The sequence below is a fragment of the Ochotona princeps genome, chromosome 11 (assembly GCF_030435755.1).
Source record: "Ochotona princeps isolate mOchPri1 chromosome 11, mOchPri1.hap1, whole genome shotgun sequence".
Taxonomy (NCBI): domain Eukaryota; kingdom Metazoa; phylum Chordata; class Mammalia; order Lagomorpha; family Ochotonidae; genus Ochotona; species Ochotona princeps.
The window spans coordinates 28,472,242-28,491,675 of NC_080842.1; positions in this window are offsets into that span (position 1 = coordinate 28,472,242).

The following is a 19,434-nucleotide window of genomic DNA, read 5'->3' on the forward strand; positions in this document are numbered from 1 at the left end:
AAATAAGTAACTCTTAAGAGTGGAATAAGTGAGAATTTTATCATACAATTATATTTTTAAGTTTTTAACATATCATATTGTCTGATGTTTAAAGATTAAATATGTCTTTAGGCTAGCAACTTTTACATAAAATTAATACTAAGTCTGATTTGGAGGTGTTTTATATTTTAAAAGTATCTTGTAATTTCAGGTTTCTTTGTTTTAAATTTTTTTCAGAAATTATATAATTCATTTGCAATGAAAGTATATTCCATCTTTTATTTAAGTTTATGAAACTTTTTTAAGGGGCCACAACTTCAATTTTTCTAACACAAAATTGGATACTATCAATACTGCCTAAAACAATACTATCAGAAGTGTGTATTTTTACAAAAAGTTAATATTGTAAGCCCTTATACGTAAATATTATTAGGATGACATTTTGAATATAAAACTTGCTAAAAATCGCTGAGACACTTGATAACTGAAAGCTATTATTAATATAATTTTCTGTACTTTTTTACCTTACGATTAGTTTTCATCAAAAAACTTAACAAACACTGGGGTTGTCAGAATTTAAATAATTTCATTAGGTAATCATACAGTTTTTCCATCTTCCTGAGATTTATTTTTTATGTGTCAACTATTAAACATCTGATATTTCTTTATCCAGATTGAGTACTATTAAAGTCTCAACGATAGCATTTAAAAGCCTTAATACACTTCACTAGCATTCGTAATTGCTGTCACTAAAATATCATACATAGGTTTTTGAAAGAGATAAGAGATTATAAACATAAAATAAAAAACCCTGACCCATAACTGTATTAAAAACTATGAATAATTCTTGTTTTGATTCCATGGCTACCAATTTTTGAAAAAAAATGTGTGTCAAATTTTTTCATACAAATGATTTCAGGAAAAACACATTTTACACTTTATGTAGATTTAATATATTTTTGAATCATAGCAAAATGTACTTTTTAACAACTAATACATGCCTTGTTTTGATTGTTACATGTAAAATAATGAGGTGTATGTAAAAGCATTGCTGAAAGTATGAATTAGCAATTTCACACTGATCTACATTATCATCATGATAATTTGATAGCTACTTTATCAACAACACACATAAACTTAACATTTTGAAATACAAAATCTATGTATAAGACAGCTTAAAATGAAAAATATTTTAGCGTTTTAAACTGTTACAAAATATTTTTCCATAAAGAATTCCATAAAGAATTATCAATGTAAGATATTGAGAGAAAAATTAGAAACATCTCATAACAAAACAAATACACTCTTTTCTAGTTTAAAATCTCAGATTTTCATGCACCTATTCATTTTTAAAAGTATCACGCACTGACATTTTTATGTGCTGAAGAGCTCAAAGATTTGGGAATTTATTATTTCTGGAACATTTAATTTTGTATTTAATCTTTATAAAGTTTATATCAAGTTTAAGAAGTTTGTAAATGTAACTAACATTTCAGAAAAAAAAAACAACTAAAGGTAACATACCTATTTAACCTTTATATCTGTGTGCAACAAGATATCATTTTCCTCTCAGAATATTCAGCTCTAGAGACAGTGTATACTAATTAACACAGAAAATTAAAATACACAGACAAGAAAGCTCATTCATCATATCAAGTTGTCAAATTTGCTGAAATATGGTCGTACTCACTTACTTATGCTGCTGTTCATTTTATATATAATGGCAACTTAACCTAGTTATCCTCTAAATAATAAAATTAATTCCTGAAAACTACATCAGCAACTTGTACATAGATTTACATGACAGTCAGAATTATTCCATTCTGATGTCCCCTTATAAGTACTAAAACTGCTTTATTTAAAAATATAATACAACAAGGTCCTTCATCTTTAATTAGTAAAGAATAGATTGAGTTATAGTAATTCTTACAAAAAGTAAGAATTGATGTCATGCACTAATGCATTGTTACACATATTATGATCAGTTCTCAGCTACTGTGTTCAGGTTTAGGATTTTAACTAAATGTTCTTTAGAAAACTAGTGATGTAAACTGTAGTGAAAACACTGAAGGTGTAGGGTATTCTTCCTTATCTCTTACAGGCCTGTAATTGAGGCTGACGAATGGATGCCTGTCCTGACCTGCCTATGGGCACTGCTTAGGAAACTGGATAGACCTAGAGCAATGATCTTTTCATGCACTCTTTTTCATAAGGTTCTAAATCTGATGTTAGTATCAAAGATACTAGTAGGCAATACAATAATGATGAACAATACTTATTTCAAACATTTAGTAAAAGACCAGCAAGCACCTGAGCATAATTTACTTTACAGTAATAAAAAGCCTTATGATTTAGATTTATAAGAAAAGCCTGAAAAAGTAGTAATAATATAGGTTTTGGGGAACTTGTATTAAAAAAGAGCAATTTAACGTTTTTTTTTAAACAAAGGTATTCAGTCATTCAATTTGCCAACAGTATTTTAGTTTTCTTTATATTAGGCATAAAATCCTGAAAATCTGTTCATTTTAAACTCTTAAGAATATCCATACTGGAAACCGGAAAATAATGCTTTTGAATCAGGATATTTTGAAACAATCAGAATCACAAAACATTCCTATCCAAATATAAGTACTAGTTAGACAACTACTAGTGTGTCTCATGATATCATGCAGTGGGGTATTTCATATTTTTTATCCTTTCTGCTTCCTAATCTCTTACACATCTCCTACTTTTGGAAAATGATTACTATAAAGGTACAGTTATTATGATTATCATACCTGTGATTCTGATATTTAATTTTTCCGTAATTTGATATGAATTTAACCTGCCCATTTTGGGGGACAAATTTTAAGCCCTATAAAACACAGAAAATAGTTTTCATGTTCTTAAAGAAAGAGCTGTATTTGTCTTGTACAATGATTTTATCCCTTAAATAATACTATATACATAGTTCATATAACAATTGAATTTAGATATTATCTCAATTTCTCTTTTAGTTGAACAAAAAGAGCATAGTTTCCTATTTCTATGGCCCAACATTTCTAAGGACATATGGCAGAACCAGTAATACCCTATACAGTCACACACAGATAATCATTTAAAGGACTCTGTGCTCAGAAAAAAAAAATCAGAATAATCCGTAAAATAAAATTTATTCCTAAAATATCAAATGGAAAAACTGTACTTAGGTTAGAAAAGTGCTTGATATGGAAAGATATATATGTAGAGAGCTAGATAGATAATACATATATATAACTACATATTTGAGAGAGAGAAATTGCTCTATATTCATCAAAAACAGCTTCATAAATGGAAAATTAAGCTATTTTCAATAGAGTTTTACAGAAGAAAGTACTGGTTGATATTAAAATAGACACTTAAATCTAAAATATTTGCTCCCTTTACATCATTAACACTAAAGGACTTAATTGAGTAATGCATAAAGTTGGAAATATTGGGACCCTCACTTTCTGATGCAATTGATATTCTAAGGAATATTTCACATCTGTGTGCTGTAAAAATAATTCTAAAAATAATTTTCTTATATACTCCTTAAGCATTTTATCTACTTGAGAAATGATGCTAACTTCAAAAGTAAACACTCTTCAAATATATGTGTGTTTTCTATATATTACAAGCGAAAGTCATGCTCAGTCATATTTTGCATTACAAAAGAAATCAAACAGGCAGGTGATGAGATAGAAATTAAAGGATGAAAAGTTTCATCTTTTGCTTGATCTTCACTGACTGATAAACCCATTGCTGTTAGCCATTTTATCTCTTAGAAGAGAGCTTAATGGAGAAAATCAAAATTCACTGCTTTTTCCTATCTCCCAATCCATCTATATATTTTTTAAAAGCTCAATTCAGTTGGAATACATTTAAGTCAAAGCCAATGAACTGCATGTTATGACATGGAAGAAAACTACCTACAATACTTACATCCGAATAAAGTCTCGAGAAGATGGAATGAAAATACAAATGAGGTAGAAATACACTACAAGCATATAATATAACCAAGCACATGGTGATTGTCCAGCTTCAACCATTATCATGAAGTTTAAATAGTTACACTAGTAACATATATAAATCCAATAATATAGATGAACCAGCAGCTATAGATATACTACTAACAGATGTCCACGTTTGATCACAATATGTTTAAAATGAGTTTAATATTAAGGGCTAAACTATCTTCTGAAATTCTTTAATACAGCACTTTAGCAGTGCCAATACCAAGTCACAGTATAAAGTGATTATGCCTGTAGGTATGTACCTTATCTATGTGATGTTTTCCCTTTATAAACTTAAACTCAATTTTGATATTATTATCTGATTCTCCCACTCATCTAAACGTAACTCAACACTGAATGGGGAGAATATTGAGCAATTATATTTTTAAGTGCTAAAATATTACCAATTTATATATGAATATATCAAGACTTTATTTACTATTTACTATACAAGATAGTACCAGATAAGCAATGACCATATCTTATCCACTTCTAAATTATTTTACTAAGTTAACATGGCTGTTACCAATTGTTTTTTAAATTGTCAATACAAGTTTATTTGAGGAACTTTACACGCTTAACAGCAATGAGGAATTAGTAAAATCTGGAAATGTGGCAGAAAACTTTCCACAACTCGTACCAAGACCCTTTGGTTCTTGCCTGTGTGAAAAGGCATAAATTTAGCATGACATAAATTTATTTAAAAATTCATAATCATTCCATTTGTGTAGCAACAGGCTGCATAAAACCAATTCCTTCAGGCAATTCCCACCTTATAATATTGGGAGTTGTAAGACTTCCTTGATATAATGTGAATATAAAGCAAATACTCTTCGAAAAGTCCAATTAAGTTACCTTCCTATAGGCATTATTTGATGATTTAGAAAACAATAATTTATAAATTCACTGGAAAACATTTAATTCAAAGGTTATGGATACTGCATGTTTCAAAGACATCTGGTCTGTTTTCTTCAAGTTTCTTAAACTGTTTAGCTGATAACCATAACTTTTTAATTGCTAAATAATGACATTAAAATAAGAACTAATTGTGTCCTTCCAAACAAGTCAAGTTCGGTGCTATGCCGCAGCAAAATCTCCAGCAAGATGCAATGAAAGAGAAAGAGACTGGGAATGGACAGACTGGACTCAAACAGCATCTCTTCCTTCAGAGTGCGACAGAGAGCAAAGTTGCTTAAACTGTTTCTGCTCTATCTGTAAAATGGGTAATTCATTTTTCTTTTTAACTTTAAAGCTGTTTTGTCAGGCATGTGACTCCGAGCAAACCTTTAGAAGATATGTTGAAAGGAAAAATTTGTCTGTCTGCATTGTTAGCACATTATTGACCTACACGTACAAAAGGGTAATGTGAAGATTTTTGTCTCTATATCCAAAAGTATAACCGAGGTGCTCAAGTCACAATCGTTCTAAATGTCACAGAAATCTTAGGAAGGAAGAACCTAGATTCACCAGCCCCTACCAGAAAGTTTTATGAACTTCCCTCCTTCAATATCAGAGGCAATAAACTATTATAAGAATAAACATATCTACTGCTCTTAATTTTCATAAAGCACAGACCCATCTGGGTTAAAATTGTTAAATGTATCCAAATGGCTACTGTCTGCTTACTTTTCAATATAGGTTTATGCACTCTTACACACTATAAGACAGTATTGGTCAGTGGTAGCAAAATGCACTGTTTTTCATCAAGCAGGGGATAGCCACAAAACATAACTACAGGACCTGCTGATAGTTCTCACATGAATGAATCACACAATATATTTTGCAAGGAACTATTTTTTAAAAAGGAAGAACTTAAATATTACACGTCTACCATTAAAATTCAATGGCATTTCAATTACCATGAAAGTTTTTTTCTCAAAGCTCACTGAAAATGCAGTGTCCCTTCAAAAGTGACCTCCACGTACATTTATGGCATTCTCAGGATTATACTGGAATACATGAGTGAACTGTGGGTTCCAGTCCAGTTTTCCACTGCTCCATCTGCTGGATATGCCTACATCTCCTGCACCAAGTCTTAACCTCAAAAAAGTAGTATGAACTAATTCAGCAGGTGGCTTCAACTGGCTCAAGCATGTTCCCTGGGAAACTTGGTACGACTTTTAAATTTCTGATTCAGGTTCTTACTTCAACATAAAACCAGACAGCCCCTTTTTGTCACTAACAGACTAGGACCCACGGAAGGGAACGCTTCCCAGTAGGTGATCTATTACAAAGCGGAAGGCATCCTGCTCCTCACGGCAGGTTTGCACATTTCGTCTATCCACACGAACTGGCATGGCCTTCAGCAGAGAAATCCCACAGTCGTTCAGCTGATCTAGAAATGCAAATAGCATGCATAAAAGTTTTAAAGAGATTTGTAAGCACGCCTGTTAGTAAGCACATAAACATCACACAAGGAAACCATGCCTCTCCTAACACGATTTACCCACTGATGGCAGAGCCGGTGGTTTTTTCCTCCACGGCTTCCTCGCAGCCAGCTCGAGTCGCGCTTCCGGATGAGGCAGCTTCTACTTCTCCCAGTCACAGACGGGACAGAGGTGCAGCTGCCGCCACCAGCCAGGCCGCCGTCACCGCCGCTGCCGCCTCAGCACCGTGGCTGTTACTGCAAAGAAAGGGTTACTTCTCTCCGGGACTCAAGTGGCTGCAAACTTCCCCTGCTCTACACGTACCTTTTTCTGCAAACTTGCAGGTCATTGCGCGCGCAAGGGCCAAGGAAAACCATTGCAAAGCATCTCACGGAACAGCGCCGCAAAGGACACCCCCGGAAGGTAAGACCTGCGAGTTATTCAGAAACGCGGTTTTAATCCAGATGGGAAGCACCGCTGCCAGCGGATGCTCCCCCTCCTCCGTTCCCAGCAGCAAACGGCGCCCACGCTGCCAGGCAAGGCTGCTGCAGCTGCCATGGGCTCGGATGAGGTGGGGAGGTAAAGTTTGACAAATGAGGACCGCTCCTGGAAGGGGAAGAATCTCGTCAGCCAGAAACGCTCGCGGGTTGTGCTAGGGAAAATGTGCCACATACCTTTTTTAAATTATTATTTTTTTTTTTTCTGCGGTGGCCAGGCGCGGCGGCTGAGGAGAACCGGTGCAGGCGGCGGGGCGAGAGTCCAGCCCTGGCCGCGGGCTCCCTCCCGGGGTGAGCCGAGCCGCTGCCGCCGCGACGCGCGGGCGCAGGGCCGAGCGGTCGCTGACGCGCCAAGGGCGCCGGGCAGCGCCAGTCACTTGGCCCAGAGAAGTTGGGCAGCTTCAGCCGCGGCCTCGGCCACCGGCGCGAGCAACACGTTTAGTTTGAACTTTCCAGCTCCGGTCCCGGCAAATACACACTCTCACGCACACAAACGCGCGCGCGCGCCGAGAGCCTCTCAGAGGCGAGCGAACAGGCACGGGTGGCTCTCTGGCCGCGTCTTTCTCTCTCCCTCGCTCTTATTGGCGCGGAGGTTATTGTTTTATTTATTTATTTCCTCCTCCTGGCTCCGTCCTCCTCCCCACGCCCACTCCCCCCCTCTCCACTCTCCTTCCCCCTCCTTCTCCTCAGCCAAGTCTGTGAGAGGCTGGCAGTAGCCGCCGCTCCAGCTGCAGCGCTGCACGGCCGCCTGCGCGCGGCTGACTGGGGGCTGCGGCGGGCCGGGCTGAGGCGCCCTCCCCCCTCCAGGACGCCCGGGAGCCGGGCGGGGCGGCGCAGGGGAGTGAGAGGAAGCGCGGGGCTGCTCGCCGGTGGCTGAGGGGACGCGTGTCAGTGGAGGCGAGGGCAGACGCTCCGGGCTTCCAGGACGGCACGCAGCCCACGGGCTGCAGCCGGGAAGAAGCGCCGGGAATCCTGAGGGGACGCTTAGGCGGCCCTGGCCAAGGAACCGCGGGAGGGGCGGCCGCTTCTAGACGCCCAGACCGGCTGCCTCCTCAGCTCTTGGCCGACCTGGAGGTTTGGCCGGGTCCTCGGCACCACCGCCGCCTGCCTGCCTTTCCTGTTCCTTCTGAAGCTGCCCCCTACCCCCTCTGGGACACTCGGATGCGCACCGCCACCGTTTAAAAGATGCGGAGGACACGAATTGCTATTTTAGGGGAATGGTGGTGGACGTGCTGCGCAGAGAGGCTTCCTCCCCGCCCGACCCCGAGGAACGGTGCTGCCTATCCCTGGTGCTGGGCGGCTGGGCGGGCTAACCCTTCTAGGAAATGTGGGAGGTGGCTTCAGAGCACAACCTGCTGGGCGCTCACTTTACGCTGGAAAGCAGTGTTCTCACTGCTGTCATTCGCCTCCACAACGGGCTTTCAAGAGGCGACTGACCGCGGGTGTCCCAATCTCAGGGGTACATCCAGCCCTTTCCCAAACCAGCAGGAGACATGACCTTAAAGTCGGCCGCTCCTCCCCACCTCTTAACCTGAGCGCTAGGCTGCCAAGAACCCGGTTGAGAACCCAAGGATATCCGCTTTGCCCTTGCCTTCCTAACGACCCCACTTCGGAGCGGTTTTTGCCCACGCAACCGCTGTCCGGGCTTCTTATTAGGTGAATTTGCAATTTTGTTTTTGTTTGCTTTCTCCATTTTGTTTTGGTTGCCCCACCACCCCCACCCCCGCCCATAACCCTTTTCCCTCAGATTCGTTATTTCTGTCGCAGAAAGGGAGGGAAAAAAAAAAAAATAAAGAACGAAGTAATTCTAGATAAACACAGCCAGTAAACTAAGCACCATGGCAAAAGCTGAAATGCAAGTCTCACCCCGTTGATTTGGAATCGGGCTCCTTTGCGTAGTATCTTGCCTTTGGAATTGCTATCCATCCTAGATTGTATTTTACAAGGACCCCGCATGTACAAGTACTGACCTGACACTCGAGTGCCTGCTATTATTTCCTGTAACAGCCGTTGATATGTACACTCTTTCGCTGCCCAAGAATGTCTTCTACTTTCTCTGAAATCCAGTTAGATATTCGTATTCAATGTTTTCCACAATTTTTTTAGGAATCCCTCACTCAGTGTATAAATACTCCTGAAAGAGCTAATTACCTACTTTACATTTTCATTGATATCCCGAGTAAGCCCCCCAGAGGTGAGAAGAGGAACAGGTGAAATCTGTGATGGAAAAAGGTGAAAAAAAAAAAAAAAAGAAAAAGAAAAAGAAAAAGAAAAAGAAAAATCCCTTCCAACGTGTGGGGACTGTTTTCCTTGGCCACCTTAAGGTGTCTTGACCATTTTCAAAGAAAGTGAGAGGGAAATGTCCCTGTCAGAACTTACCACTCTTCCCCTATTTAAAAAGCATTAATTTCTCACTGACGGAAGAAGTTATTATTTTTTAAGTTGATTTTAAGACCCATCTAATGGATGGAAGCATGCAGAGCTAATCTGCAAAAGGCAGAAACCGTGCCTCACTGGACTCCGAGTAGTGTGCCCATTTCCAAAGGCTGCATAGCCAATCGCATAGTGAGAAGCACATGTAAATTTTCAACCCAGGAAGCTGAGTACATCCTTTGTTGGAGAATTCCCCCCTGCACCAGAAATAGCCAGCCTCTGACAGGGAATACTTGTCTAACGTTGGTCCTTCCTACAGGTGTGCCTACGTGTCTGTGACAACCTAAGCAACAGCTACAATGATTTTTTTCCCTAAAATTCTTGGAATACAGTTATGCTCCTTATCTCTCCCTTCCTCTCCTCCCCATAGACATGTCCTCAAAATGCTTCCACTCTCCAATGTCCAGAGGTGTTCCAGGTCACTGGGAGCTGCAGTCCCCACTAAATTCATTCCTACCAGGAAACACATTTTTGGCGACGATAATGACATAGACTCTAGATGCAAGAAACACTATAATCCAAAGGATTAATTGGTGAAAAGAACTGATTTAGGAAAGATTCCCTGTGAGTTCTAATGATGGTGTTCAGATTTTCCCTCGTAGCCTAGGGCTTGAATGATAGAAATTCCAAAAATATGTGTAAAGTTATTAAAATTACAAAAGGAATGGATGTCCTTTTATTAAGACTCATTGATTCATATGGAAAATATAACAAAGATATTAAAGAATGTTAGTGCTTTATTAATTTATTTCGAAAAATACCCCCATAACTATTATCCTTATACACAACCTAAGCATATGCAGCTGCACTGAATTGATTATATGCCTTCTAAAAAATGCACTTCTTAAAGGGAAAGGAAAATGAAAGCAAACAGATATGATGCAATGGGTAAAAGAGTATGAAAGGAAGTAAAGATCCAACAGGTAAGGAGGAAATGTTAGGAATGGTAGCTGGTAATAATTGTGAAAGCATGGAGAGAAAGAAAGGCTCTGGAATGTCTGCATTTCTGACTGAATATCAACAGTCCTCAGTAAAATTGTTCAGAAAGTTGTACTTAAGTTACTGAATTCATTGAAATATTCCTAGATTTTTGTGTCCTTGCTTTACCACTAATAGTACTTTGTTAAAAACTAGAATGACATCAAATCAGTAAATACTACCACAACAAAGATTACTTCTAATATTGTATAAAAATACCATGAGTTACAGTTTTATTTGCTGCAAAAATTTTGTCTAGTTTTTTTTTTTACTTATGAGTGCGTATTGGCAAGTACAATATCCTTGATTGTAATTTGCACAGTGATTTTCTGTGTATGTGCCTATGTAGTTGTGCAGACATGTTAACATCTTGCTCAAGGAACAGAAATATATATTCCTGTTAGTTACAGATCTGGAAATTCAAGGTCAAATTATAGAAAACATTGTTTTGAAACTGCTGCTAGCAAAATATAATATTGCCATTTTGTTTGGGGTTGATAGTATTTGTGCATTAGAACATAAGTATAATAATAAATTGAGATGAATTTCTAATATTTAGCATAATTAATTTATTGTTCTCAGATTCTTCAGCACTTTTGTCTTTAGAAAAATGCACAATATTTATCACATGTGCACATATTATATATGTAGTATTATATACATATATGTTCATGTTGAACACTTATTTGCACATTATAAAGTTAAGATTCTCTATTCAACCCAGTTCCCTAGTTTAGGAAGCATTAGTTTCTTACTGAAAAAGTGAGAAGATGTGTTGATTTTAAGCTCCATGTACTAAGTGGAAGAATCCAGAGCTAGTTACAAAAGGTTGGACCATGCCTCATTGGATCTCTTTATGGTAAACATGAGAGTGTACAGATTTCTAACATTTCCAGTGCCAGTGAGATCTTTACACACAATCCGAAAGGAGCACATGTGATTTTTAACCCAGGATTTCAGGTGATATGCCCATGACAACCCTGTCTTAAATCCAGAGGAAGATAGCCGTTAACTATCCATACAGAGAAAAATCTTTTTGTCCCTATGTACCTTCTTCCTCCATCTCAAGTTTAGCCCTCCATCTCAAGTTTAGCGCCCCCCCCCTTCCACTTCTGAAATCTGAAGCAATACAATAAGGGCACTGGGGTAACAATCAAGGAGACTTTGGACCCATTATTCAATTATGGCTCAGTCAATGGAAGAGGAACAATGCTGTTGAGGAACTGAAAATAATGGAAATTCTACGAAATAAGAAAGCTATTTTTCCAGAAGGTTCAGTGTTGTTTATCTCTATGTGAAGACAAATAGGAGCTGTTATGCTGAATGTGGATGTTTGATTCATCTGGATATGGCAGATATTTGGGGAATGGATAGACAAACAGAAATTCTCTCTCTTTCTCCCCTTGTTCTCTCTCTTGCTCTACCTTCTTTTCTTTGCCTCACATGTAAAAAAAATATATTTTAAAAATCATACATTTTCACATAAGTCAATAGAAGTATGGACAGTTAGGACTGGGTTAAATTGCAAACAAGTATTTTAAAGTATGTACATGGTTTGCAAAAATTCTTTGCCAGCTGAAGAGGACCTGTGTTCTAATTTGCCAATTTTTCTTTGATATTTTAAAATGAAAGTCTCAAGGAGTATCAATGTTGTAGCTGCAGAAAATCTGACACTAACAGGAATTAAAACATGAAGTTTTAAGTTATTTCAGATATTCTGAATTTCACAAGCAGGGAGTTAGTGTTATTTTTCTCAATGAAGATATTTGAAGGTACTGTATTTTAAATACAACTTACAAGAAGGAAAATTTGTGAAACTCACGCATAAAATTGTATTGATTACTTTGAAGAAGTTATTTTAATTTCAATGTTCATTTTCTGAAAGTACATTATTAGCATGTCTTTTCTTGGTGTAAGTATTGTAGCTCAGCTAATTAAGCTGCCATTTGAAATACCTGAATCCCATGTTGGAATGCCAGAAATCAAATCCCACTCCTGCCCGTTTCCCATGACACTTGCTACCAGTATTTACATTGGGAGGCAGCAGATGATGGCACATGTACTGGGATATCAAGCACTTTCTTAGGAAACCTGGATACAGTCTGGGCTCCTGGCTTCTTGCTATCCCAGTTCTGACTGTTGAGTATTCGGAGATTGAACCAGTGGATTGAAGATCTCCCTATCTCTCCCCTAAAAATCTTTTTTTTTTTTAAAGATTTATTTTTATTACAAAGTCAGATATACAGAGAGGAGGAGAGACAGAGAGGAAGATCTTCCGTCCGATGATTCACTCCCCAAGTGAGCCACAACGGGCCGGTGCGCGCCAATCCGATGCTGGGAACCAGGAACCTCTTCTGGGTCTCCCACGCGGGTGCAGTGTCCCAAGGCATTGGGCCGTCCTCGACTGCTTTCCCAGGCCACAAGCAGGGAGCTGGATAGGAAGTGGAGCTGCCGGGACTAGAACTGGCGCCTATATGGGATCCCAGGGTGCTTTCAAGGCGAGGACTTTAGCCGCTAGGCCACGCCGCCAGGCCCTCTCCCCTAAAAATCTTAACCAAATTGTCTTCTCTTATTTATTTGAGAGCCAGTGGACAGAGTGGTGGGGAAAGATCTTAAATTTGCTAGTATCGCTGCTCCCCAGCCAAGGTCCACATTCCTGGTGCCCATCCTGGTGCCAAGAATTCAACTCGAGTCTCAAGTCTCCCATGTAAGTGTCAGGGCTAACCATTTGGGATATCACCTGATATTCCTCAGTGTTTGCATTAGCAGGAAGATAGAATTGAGAGCAGAACTGGGAGTTCCAGGAGAAGGGAGGCCTAGCAATAGTGGAATGTGGGCAGAGAGGCCAAGAAAAGGTGACTCTCTGCAGCTTTGTGTCCAGGTTATAACATATATTGTTGGGGAAGCTGGGACACAGGTCTTCAGCTTAACAGATGGACTTAAGGGTAAGGACCCTTTGTTCCTCCTGGGGTTTTGTTTGGTTGGGTTATGTTCTGTTGGATTGCCATATGCACTTGTGATTTGCTATTTCCAGTGGGTCCTGTTATCACCAAGCTTGGTTAATAAAGACTCCTCAATAAACTTAAAAAAAAAAAAAGAAAGAAAGAAAAAGGAAAAGGAAAAAGAATTGAGAACAGCTCTGGGCCTTGAACCCAGAGACTCCCATGTAGGATGTAGGTTTCCCTAGTGGAATCTTCCCCACTATGTCAATCACCAACTTTGAATGTGTTTTAAATACTGTTTTTATCCTGATGTTAAACGTTATTTTTCTTATATGTGGTGATAGTTTATTTAGTGAAAAAAGTCACAATTTCAAAATGTTCTCCTTTTGTTGATAAAAGGATTACACAAGCTAATGTTCAACATACTAGGAGCCAAACAATGTGTTTTCAAAAGATGTCATTCCTCAAAGCTTTTAGGATAATCTTTTAAAATATCACTTTTAGTATTATTTAGTATTATTAGTATTATTAGTATTAGTATTATTATTAGTAGTATTATTTAGTATAATAATTTTTTAAAATAAAATTCTGAAAACTCTGAATGACTTGTGAGGAGAGAAATCAAACTCAGTAAAGACTTGGACTCCACCACATTGGATTCCTATTACCCAGAGCCCTCTATAGAGGTTTCAGCTACCAGTGGAATATCATTCTAAACTATCCTAAGAGAGAGAAAATCATATAGAATTTGAGAATTGAGAGGAAGGGGAAGGAGAAGGCAAGAAACTTTGTTTTGTACTCTTTTGTTTTAGTTTTTCCAAACTGCCGTAATAAAGCCATTAAGTTCATGGTTTATGAACAACATTTATTTCTCACAATTCTGGAGGCAGGAAGGCCTGACATTAAGGTACCAATGTATTGCATATCTGGAAAGGACCCTTTCCTCAGGGACAGCAGCTTCTCCTGTGCCCCCACCCTCTCATCTGCCACAAATGGAGGAGATAAAGAGGCTCCATCAATTGCTTTTCTAAGGAGACTGATCCCATCAGGAGTCTTTTTGTTTTTTTTTTCACCTGATCAGCTTAGAAAGCCTCTATTTTAACCCAATTGTTTTCAACATCTGAATGGCGCTGGGCCAGATAAAAGCAGGGAACCAGGAATTCTAGCTGAATCTCCAACCCTTGTCATCACATGCTGCCTCCCAGGTACATTAACCCATTTTTAAATTGGATTGTGTTTGTTGTTGAGAATCAGGAGTTCTTTATATAGTGGAAAGAATATACATATATATGATATAAAACTTGTAAATATTTTCTCTCATTCATTATTTCATTCCATTATTAATGTTATTGTTTGATGCAGAAAGTTTTGTGATTTTGGTGTTACTCTGCTTATCTATTTTTAAGTGTAATACTTTTAAAGTAAGAGTTAATTTAGCATTCATGATTTTTTTAAAAAAAGACACCTAAAATTTAAATATAGACAGGTCTGACAGGTCTGCATTACTTTTTTTCTTTGTCTCCCACTCAAGTAAGTGCAGCCATAGTAGAATATGTTCTGCATTTTCTACACTATGCATTGTAAAACATTAGGAATCCCATGGGTTCAGACACCTCTATTATCACAAGTAAATAAATCATAGGTGGAAAATTCTGGAGATGTTCTGCGTTGTGCAATAAATAGTACCTGATTAATGTAAGTTCACAGTTCTCTTTCTTTGCACTTTCTGTATGTTCAGCAGAGGATAAATTAGAAAATTCAGGTCTATACATGTGGTTTTTTTCACCCTGTATAAGCGTGATTATTTTACTATATAAAAATAGTTTTAACTTCTGGATGAGAACTGGAATTTGAAGCTGACTTAAGAAATTTTCTTCAGGAATAATAGGCTGGAAAGTGAATAAAAAATGTATGTTGTGTGTAGTGTTGTATCTTTTGAAGCTTTCAGTAATCCAATAAAATCACATTGTCATGATGTCTAGGAAATCACAAATCAAGAAGTCTGTAAGTGTACTGAAAGCTCACGAACACTGTGCAATATTTATAGTTGTAATACACATCATTTGTATTTTCCTGTCAGCAGAAGGTGTCTAAATGTCCCTCTTACCTCAGTGACTGTGTGTAGCTTTACCCTGCTGACAGAACATACAGATTTCTCATTGTTAAACAAATCTCTACCTCCGCTTTAGTCAAATGAAAAGAGTAAACTAGATTAATGCTATTCTTCTTTGTAGTGTCCCCCCCATTGTTAAAAACTCAGACCTTCTCTTTTAAATGGTTCACTCAATGGTTGACTTTGTTTTGAATCTAGTAGTTAAGAAACTATTCAAAAAGGATGAAGCCCATGCTGTTTATTGCTTAGAAACAAGTCCTCAAAGACCATTTCACCACTTGTCAATCTAGAACATACTGCCAGGTAACAACAAAGACCATGAAAGTTGCTTGTAAACTGCTTTGAATTGGGGGAGTTTATTTCTCAATAAATGAGAACAAAGGATTTTTTTTAATAAAATGAAACTCAATTTTTTAAAGCTATCTGAATCTTTTTAACTGCTTTCTTTCAACACTCATAGTGAATTTCATTAAGCTTCAAGGTCATTTAGGGAAAAATGATAAGCACATCAATGACAGAAGTGCTTTACTACATTTACTGCAGGTGTTTGCCTGTCAGATGGATATGTGTAAGTACAGGAGACTCATTCATTCAATTTTTGTGTTAATACTATTTTAATGTTTGGAAAGAAATATTAACATAGTACATATTTTCTCAGGTTTTGATTTTCATAACTAAAAGCCTGTCTAATATTATATAATGTCTAATATAATTGCTTCAAGTTACTCTGGTTCTTTTTAGTGTCTGTTAATTAGAGAAAGAAGGTGAGAGGTACTTGGGATGTCCACATCCCATTGAATTTGAGTCACAGCTCTGCTTCTGCTTCTAGCTTCCTATCATTGTACATCTGGAACACAGCAGGTGATGGCGCAAGTTCTTGGGTCCCTGCCTCTCATGGAACAGAATTTTAATTAAACCTGCATGCACAGGATTATCCTAACAATATTGTATATACATATCTAGCTATATATATGTGTGTGTGTATATAAATGCATATATATATATATATACAGGTATATATGTATATATATATATACAGGTGCATGTATATTTCCCCCAAATTGATTTTTGTACAATGATTTAAATACTAAAATTGCATAAATTCATAATCCATACTTATCACATTTTCCTAGCACATATAAGTTAATTTTATTTGGAACTAATATCCACAAAAATTTTTTTGAAAGATATATTTTTTTTTTACTTCTTCAAATTCAACTACTTCTTATGTGTGATAATCTATTTCTTTAGTTATGCTTTATATGCTCATCCTATTGAAATTATACTTAAAAACACAATTATATGTACTTACATGCAGCAAAATTAACTGAAATTCCATTATATGACCTGTCAAGTATAGACTAAAATGTTAGTTAATCTCAGATATAATTTACTGAAATTTCAATTATGATCATGAAAGAAGATTTTAAGAAAAGCAAACAATTAGCATTGCCAGTACATTTGTAAATACTGTACCAGATGAACTTAAGAATTTGTGTACCTTATTGTGGCTCTGGTTACTATATGAAATTTTGAAACCACTTAATAGAAGCAAATTTCTACACTGCAGGAAATAAGAACTCTTTAAGTTAGAAAACAGACAAAAATTGATTTGCATTGCAGTTATCTGATATTTCTGAAGTAAAAAGCGATGTTACAATAATATCTTCATTAAAATTTAGAATCCAATATGCCCTTAGAATAAAGCTGTGTATAGTTAAATTTTCTGTTGAGATTTAATTGGTATTGCACATCCTATAAATGCTCATTAATTTTCTGTAGCTTATTGCCATAGTTCTTACCTTACAAGTTCAGTAAATTTCTCAAGAACATAATTTCTTGCTAAATTTATTCTTTAATTAACCATAAATTGAGATTGTAGTGTTATAAAAATATTTTCAACATTTGAAATACGAGCCTTCAACAAGCTGATGCAAATATATACCTTACGAGAAAGACTATTTATAAATGTTGTTTTTGCACAAAGATGAACTACCTTTTAATTCCATGTTTACAAGAAAATCTCAAAGTGTCCTCTGAGAAAGATAATGTCTATTGATACCTCATATTTTGAAAATGATCAGAAGTGTTGAAAATGACTAGGAAATAACACTGAGAAAACCAGGTTTATATCAAATATTTTCTATTTTAACAATCAAGTAGGTAGCAATGGTATCAATTATAATTTTTTTAAAGATTTTAAGAATTCATTTGAAAGACAGATCTTCCATCTACTGGTTAACTCTCCAACTGACTGAGTCAGCCTGGACTGGGCCTGGCTCAGTACAGGAGTTAGGATCTGCTTCTGCATATCCTACATGGATGGAAGAGACCCAAGTACTTGGGCTATCACTTTTTGCCTCCTAGAGTGTCAATTTGAGGAAGATGGAATTGAAAGTGAAGCTGTGTCTCAAACTCAAGTGCTAGGATAAGGAATGTGATCATTCTAAGTGGCATCTTTCTTTTAGGATTTATTTTTATTGGAAAGGCAGATATACAGAGAGAAGGATCTTATGTCCACTGGTTCATTCCCCAAGTAATCACAACGGCAGGACCTGAGCTGATCCAAAGCCAGAAGTCAAGAACTTGTTCCAGGACTCCCACCACTCCCACATCTACTGTATTCCTAGACTACCAGCAGGGAACGGAAAGGGAAATTGAGCAGCAGGGATACGAATTAGCATCCATATGGGGATCCCAGGTGTGCAAGGGCACACTAAGCTATCGAAACCAGGCCCCTCTAAGTGGTATCTTAACCTCTATTATTACAATGTATTATTCATTTATTTTGTTATTTTTGGCATTTTATCTTTGAAGGTTCATTTGTGATACTTGCAGTGTTCACTGTCTTTCTGTATCCATTCTCTGATTTTTAGACAAAACTTAGGCTTTTGTCCTAGTGAAACATGATTTTTTTTTCATATGGGAAACTTGCATTGTTGTAACTTCTTTCCCTTACAATTGTTTTTATTAACAACAATAAGAACAACAAAAAGCATTGTCTTCCTTTGAGCCTTTGGTTATTCTATCCCACATAGGAAAGTTCTTTTCTACAATGTTTTATAGTAATCTCACATTATCTACTTCCATAAGTTTATTTTTCATTTGCATTTGAATATTTAGTTACTGTAGTATGAGGTGTCACCATGATTCTAAGTTAGATTTGCTGTTGTTTATTTGTTTGGTCTGAGCTTTTCTTAGTACTTTGAAGTGTCTCTTAAACTTTATTTTGTCTGTTTCTCAATTTGAAGTTGTTTTTGATTGATTCGATTTTTGTACTCATCTCTCTCTTTTCTCACATTTTAATTGTTTATTTTTTTAATTTATTTTTTGACAGTCTTGACATAATTAGGGTAAAAAGGTTCAAGCGCTATAGGAAGATGGGCAAGACAATTGGTTCCATACTGTTTCCTTAATATATCTGATGTAAAAGGGGATTTTTAAGGGAGAAGCCCCACCCAGTCTCCCACCCACCCCAGGTCCCAGATGTGGGGCATGCTCTGAGATTCTTGCTCAAGTGGTTTTAATAGTTCGACAGTTTTGAATTGCTGCCACTCTCACCACTCCAAGCATGATGAGGTCATTGAAGAATCCACTGATTGACATAGTCCATAATGGAGTCTCCATTTGCCCAGTTTTTCACTGCCAACATATAACTGAGGTGGTTGATTGACTTGTTCTGTTCTCTGTCTTTTGATGGTTAGGGTTCTGAGTCCAGAAGCTCAACTGGGGGAGGGGGGATACCCAAAGAAACTTTGTCTGAGGTGTTCCCAGACCAGATTATTGTATGTACTAGTAAGCACAGGGCCCGGCACAGTCCATTGCCCAGATCTGCTGTTAGCTGCAATTGCTGAGTTGGTTCTGTTACCATCCCTGTCTTCCACTGGAACCAATGAGTTTCAGCCTGGTTCTGCCCAGCACATACAAAGCCCTCATACAACCAGTGTGGGCTGGAGCCTAGTCGGAGAGACCCACAATAACCCCCACCAGGCCCGCTCCCTGCCCTGGTTTGCCAGTATGTGTGGCAAACTAGTCCAGTCTGTCCCACATCCCATTTGGCTCTCATACATGTCAATGGGTATTAAAACCTTGTTCCAATCTAACCAGCTCAAC